Source organism: Pinus tabuliformis, chromosome 7 (genome assembly GCF_031772625.1).
Source record: "Pinus tabuliformis cultivar Carrire ecotype Pingquan chromosome 7, CPIR1, whole genome shotgun sequence".
Classification (NCBI taxonomy): Eukaryota; Viridiplantae; Streptophyta; class Pinopsida; order Pinales; family Pinaceae; genus Pinus; species Pinus tabuliformis.
Genome location: NC_142293.1, coordinates 2,045,196,679 through 2,045,203,621, shown reverse-complemented (window position 1 = coordinate 2,045,203,621; position 6,943 = coordinate 2,045,196,679). Strand labels below are relative to the sequence as shown.

The window sequence follows — 6,943 nt, the reverse complement described above, 5'->3', positions numbered from 1 at the left end:
AACCACTAGCCTTGTAGGATGTCCTTCGAATACATGGTTCTTCCAACCATTATAATTTCACACCTATACCTATATCTATAAATCCCCCTCCAATATCATCATGGGTTTTATCGGATTACCCATAACCATGCTCTGGGTTTTATGGGATCACCCTCAACCATGCCACCAAGGCCTGTCAGCCACCAAGGCTAAACACAACCACCAAGGCTCAACTTAGCCATGAAGGCTCATCACAGCCACGAAGGCTCTCCAGCCACTTTGAGCCACAAACCTACCACTAGAGCACTCCAACCACTCTAAGCTACAAACCTGCCACTAGGGCACTCTAGCCACTAAGGCTCACCAAAGACCTGACTCAACGAGGCCAAGGATTTTCTCGGCTAACCCTAAACCATGCCAATAGAAATCTTTGTCCCACCTCACTCTTACACATGGTTACTGGCTTACCACAAACCAACACTGCAAATATAAAGTAGTTTTTAGATTACCACGAACTGTATGGGGGTACACATGCCTTACAAGGCTTACAACATAACTCCAACTTTTGGAGTTACCAGGTACATACGTTACAAATACCACTACAAAACATCCTAGACTTGCTTACTAATAAAATTTATGTGATACATTAATACATCATGCTCAAGAGTCTATTCCACACACTTACACAAATTCACACAAACTCAATTGTCCATCATCATTTAATCTTTGATGCAGCTCCTCTAATGCCATCTTAAGTGTCATGTCTTCATCATATCCTCCAAATTTGTGTATTGTTGGAATGACCAGTTCCAACATACACTCAAAAAATGTGACAATAGTTGGTCACACCAATGTCACTTCAATAATTACCAGAAATACCATGACATGATGAAAATTAATAGAATTAGCCCCAAAATCCTGCATTCAAATTGATTAAAGACTATTGTCACCTTTATGATTTGACCAACAATTTCCAACTGCCTAATTCTGTACAGCTCAAGCATCTTCAAGTTTTTTGAATTGAACAAACCACGAGAGTCCTCTACGCTCCCTTGCTCAGGAATTGGAAATCATTGGTGACCTCCATAATGCTTCCAATATCCAAACCCAAAATTTGTCCGGTGACCAGAGTAGTTGAACATTCTTGGCAATGCTCTATGATTTTCAATATGACCAATCGATTAATACGACCTATCTAAGTGGAGCAGCCACCTCTTCCGTGGCAGCAGCTTCTGCATCATGTTCACCAGAGATGAGAAATAAACGCCACCAGGATCTGAAGTTCACCCATTTTCTTGCCAATATTGACATCCTTGGAAGCCTTGTCATTACTACCATAAAAAAAAACTCCATCTGTGATTACAGTGTTGTTGAGCTGGAACATAATTCAAACACTCAGTTAATTATTGTATTCCAAGTGGGAATGCCCAACCCCTATGTTTCTCTTTCTGTGCACAAGGTCATGTCAGAATTTTCCCAAGACTAGAGAAAACAAAATATTTAAAAATTGTCATATTGTGTTCATCCTTCTTCAACGATTTTCACTCTTATTGTTCATCCCAATTTTCCACATGATTGCAGTCATATCTGTGCTTCATTTTCCAGTCCAAAGCCTAGCAAGCCCGGGAGCAATAGTGCAGAGACCCACATGCAGAACATCTCCTAAATTCATGTTTTCTAGTCTCTGACCTCCCGCATTGAGAATGAGAGCAGAGTCTTAACCCCTGTGCCGGCGGATGCAATGCAAACCATTCTACCAGGAATGTGTTTATTGCATGAAAATTTGCAGGCAATGCGTTGCACCCAAAATCACTTTGTGATGTGATTCTCCAATTTTCGTGACAACGATCATGGAGGCTGCTCATTGAGCTCCCGTTCTTGCTGGAGTTTAACTTGGATGGATTCCATCCATCTGAAAGAGCGTAATCGAAACCGTGCATGCAACAATATGCTTCTGTGGCAGCCGCTACCTCTCTTGCATTTGCTTCTAGAGGAAAATTCTGCCCATGTTCGACATTCTTTTTAATGCCATACCCATCCTTCAAACAATGACTGAGCTCTCTCATTGCATCTAAATGTCCTATGGCGGCAACCTTGGCACATAGAACAACTCTAGCCTTTAGGACTTTGTCCTTTCTAAGCTTGGTTCCTTGCTTGATCCCTCTCCCTTTAACGGCCAGAGAATACAGGGCGCATGGGTGTGATGCAATTGTTGCTTCAACCATTAAACCTAAGCCCGATCCTTGTTATCGGGAAATCTAGTGTCTATGCAGAGATGCTAGTCCCACTAAGGCTGGTAGCTACCTTATAAACAAACAAACTAAAACCACTTTCGTTTTCCTTTATGAGAAGTAGATAAGAGGGGGAAAAAGGGAGACCAACCTCTATCTTGCGCTTGGTTCCTTGCTTGATCCCTCTCCCTTCTGATAGGTCTTTGCCACTCACTTCCTCGTCTACCCAGCTTCAAAGAGCACCTGTGGAATCAAAGTAGCATAACACTATCCAAGAACAAAGATCTACAATCATAAACAATATAGGACCAGATATATTGACCACACAAATACATATATCATCAATCATACAAGAATGTGGAGGAAAACTTGAATAGTTTTATTAATAATCAAGAATAGCAAAGAGGATTACAACCAATTGTTCTGACCCAGTGTCATCCTCTCAACAAGAAAGCCCTTCTTCACCTCATGAAAAGCTTAGATCACCCAACTCTATGATGTTACACCAAGAAACCAGCAGCGCTTCCTTACAAGATACAAAATTCCAGCCCCTGGATCTCTGGGATGAGGGATCCATATATAGATGTTTGTAAGGGGGGTGAGTCAGCTTTTGAGATTTGATTAGTGTCCTCTCTCTGATAGTTCTTGATTCCACTTGGAGATTGATGATCTCTTACTCATCCCTGGGCGAATGCAGAGAGGCAAGTGTCACAGGAGAAGTTTCTGGAAGATTCTATGATCCTCCACCTTGCAGATTGACCCTGATATTTGTCCACTCTCACCCATCGCACCCCATAGAAGGGCTTTTCAATATTCATTGCACCTCTCGTGTGCATTTAGGTGGGATGTAGCGCACTTTGACCATGGAGCAGGTGAGATGGTCTAGTTTTGACCAGTTCTAAGTATTTTTTCATGGAGAACTTCTGGGAGATGCTGTAATCAGTTGACCTTGTTCTTTCAGGGGTTGGAACAACACTTTTAGGGACTTAGGAGCCCTTGTTTTATGTACATTTATGATTGGGGTTGCAGTGCCCAAAAATGTCTATAATAGTTGCCCCCTAAAGCATGAGGTCGTTAATCTTTTGATGTCGGGTGAAATGCTTTATCATGAGGATCTGAAGTTTTTTTCAAGCTGGAAGGTGACCTGTAATAAGATACAATACAATACATTATCTTCATAATATTTTCATGATCTAGCTGAGGCGGGCATTCCCATGCTCAGCTTTATAAATTCATTTTCATGTACATAAGACAGACAATCGTCTAAGTGCAGATTGATGATTCTGGTAGAGCCATCATCCCTTGGATTGGATGATTATTTGTGCAGCAATGATGTACATTCGATGTCTTTATTTTCCTAAATATATATCACAGCCTGGATGGATGAAACTAGATTCGGGGTCTTCAATATCGTTCGATCTTCACTCAAAGTACAAGTCGATCCATGTGAGAGATGTTCTGGAGTCGAACATGGAAAGACATCGCCTGATTACCAGCCAATGATGTAAGCTGTTAACAGGCACAAGAGGAATCACTGATAATGATGATGACCCTCAAGGTACTATAGTACAATTCATGTGGTGTGAATAAGGGACTTGCCATCGAACACCACGCAAAATCTTTCAGTCGAAGGCCATTGATGTAAACCTGTCACCGGAAGTGAGAAACTTGCCACTGAGGCATGCAAGCTTCAAAGTACCAAAAGGGTTGTTCCTAGATCGACTTCCTGGATAATGAGCTGATGTCGAAAAGAAGCGATCCGTCATAGGAGGGCCTTAGTGAATCCCACATCAATGACACAGAATGGAGCAAATGATTTTAATGGAGGTGAAAATGATCTGATGATATAAGGTTCAGGGTGGTGATCATGAAAGAATGGAGCGTAAATGTATTGCAGTGGATGAGACACATGTGAATTCTCTGAGTGGCTTCTCTTGAACATATCGGCGACACTAACATGATGGATTGGTAGCGTTAACTCCAAATATTGATGGTGTGATGGACCAATGGTGATATGACCAGTGAATGGAACAACCCAACCCGACTCAGATGCGGAGTGAAAGTGTCATGTTCAAGAGCGACTTGCTACCAATAAAGTTTCTTCAAGTTTTCTTCCCAATTTTTCCCCAATCATTGCTGACCAGTACCTCTATATTTTTGTCAAGCTTTAGGAGGATAACATATGCTTGTTCTATAATTTTCCCTTCGAGCAAACCCATCGCTATTTTTTAATGAGCCTAGCAATAGTGAAACTCGTTCTTGTCTGTATGGACAAGTTTGTCGCTATTCAGTTTTAACAAGTTTAACGACAAAGATAACTCGGTCCTTTTCAATTTTAGAGAGTCTGAAAAGGTACGTAAAGAAAACTCCAATAATCCTTTTTTGTCATATAATCCCTTAAGTCCGAAAAAGTATAAAATAATACAAAAGGGATGGATTTTCGGTAATTTTAACGAGCCGAACAAAACAAGCGCTCGATCTTTTTCTGTAATAATCCCTCAAGTCCAAAAAGATTAAAATCTAAAGGAGGGATGGCACTTCCGGTCACTTTAATGAGCTGGAGAGGCCAATTTCTCGGCAATCTTTTCATATTTTACAAGTCAGATGAAAAGAGCTTAAAGGAGACTCGTTTTTCGAGGAACGAGTGATAAATTAGGGTAGCAACTAATTCCAGGTAAGATTTGGAATTTTCCAATCACGGCAATGTCACAAGGATGGCTAACAGGATCACTCTTCACAGCTATTCCTCAAAAGGGTAAACAATCAAATGGAGGTGAATGATCGGCCAATACAGAGTGGAGGTGATGATGAGAACATGACCAAGGCTTAAAAGGCTAATGATAATGCATTCACAATGGCTATTTACCAGAAATTGGTTCATTTTTTAATGAGCTTAAACTCTGGGGGAACGTTTGCTCATTGCTTATGTTTATTTTTTAACGAGCTTGAATTCCGCATTAAAATTGCTCGATCCAGTCGTGTAATAAGGATGTCTCATTTAAAATGGAATTTTTTCAAAGCTTTGCCCCGCATCCTTTCTTCATGCAAGTTAGGAAACGACCAATCCTATGAGTTTAAAGGGTTAGAGGACCTACAAATTTAAAAAATTAAATGGTCGCTCTTCGCTTGCACGCAAAAAGGTTTGCATGCCCCCGGGTATAGCGAAAAATTTCCAAGTTATGAAAGATTGTTCTATCCGCACTGCGGACAAAACACTTCCTCGGCGATGTCTACCAAAATAAACAAAGGCGAGTGGCGCAACTGGCTCCACTCACATAACTTTGACGAAGGAATCTTATTCCAGTCTAATCTCATAAACCAGTCATATATCCTTCGCGGAAACCTACCCTATACCCAAGGTTTTCCTGTCGAAACAGACCAGGGTGCATGCCCCCTGGGTTTCAGTCATGTCCTCCAAATCACTCGCGCTCATCAGGTGGATAGACTGGGGATTGATGAGACATTCCTTGCGTGAAAAGACCATTCAGGGATGGTATTTGACTATTTTCTATGTGTGAACCGGGGAATGAAAGCTGGTCTACGAGCTTTACCACTCTTCCTTCATGCAGAAAACACATTACTCTAAAGAGTGAGGAGACAATGGCTCCCATGCAATAAATATAGTCGCATCCAAGGAGTAGATTATAATCCAGGGGTCCTTGGACTACCATTACGTTCATGTGAACAGTTTTCCTTCTCAATGTTATCGGCACATCGGGAAGCATCCCTAATGGTCGACTGGTTCCTTTGTCAAAGCCTGTTAGATTTCTCATTTTAGGAAAAATCGATGGCGAACCAAACGCTTCCCAAGCAGTTGAGGAAAGGATACTCACAGAAGCCCCTTCATCTATGATGGTACCGACCATGACCATTCTATATATTTGAGCAATTATTCGAAATGGTACAATGGCCAGTAAACGGAGTCTGCCTAGTAGATTCCAATCGAAGGAAACAACTAGGTTGCATGGAGGTGGGACCGAATAGACGGCCGGATATGACTCTGACGAACTTCCTTCCTGCGGTAAAGGAACAGGTAGACTGCCCCCATGTTCATCGGAGTCTGTGCTTACGAAGAGAATTTGAATGGTGTCATTCTTGTTCTCTCTGGTGATTGTATCATCTGAAGATGGACCTTCTGAAGGCAAGACCGGGTCAACTGCCGCCTCGATCTTTTGACTTTCGTCTGGTGTGGATTCAGAGGGTTCATCTTCAATGATAGACACTTCAACTGACCACAATGGTGTGTCAGCCGAATTTTCAACTAGTGACGGACTCGGCAAGAGTTTCTTATATCCAGGAGGAAGTCGTAATGGTGAAACCAGACAGTCGTCCAAAACTCTTTTAGCCTCGTCTAAGAAGGGACAACGGCGGACGGCGTGATCGCCTTCACACAGTTTACAAGGAAATTTACATTTTCCTTTTTGTCCAGGGGCTTCACTTTCACTAGTTGACGGTGTATTCTCAACATGATCGTCAGAGGTTGATGACACCAGATTGTGCAAACAAGGAGACCAATCCCTTAGGATTCGAGTGATGCAAGGACAATCTCGATGATAGTGGTCTCCTTTGCAAATGACGCATGGTGATTTAGGCCTGGACGATGGAGTGTGTGGATTTTCGCTAGACGACACCTCGTTGCCCCTTTTCGCCTTTGGCTCCTTCTTCTTCTTCTCTTTCTTCTTTTTCTCCTTCTTCTCAGTTACTTGATTTTTGGCTTTACCAGCTTCATCAAG

General features: G+C 41.9%; 1 pseudogene; it reads right to left on the bottom strand.

The window, feature by feature from the left end:
• Positions 1–1,526: 1,526 nt before the first annotated feature.
• The window catches only part of LOC149256728 (F-box protein At1g67340 pseudogene), a 52,773-nt pseudogene continuing 47,356 nt past the window's right edge, over positions 1,527–6,943 (bottom strand).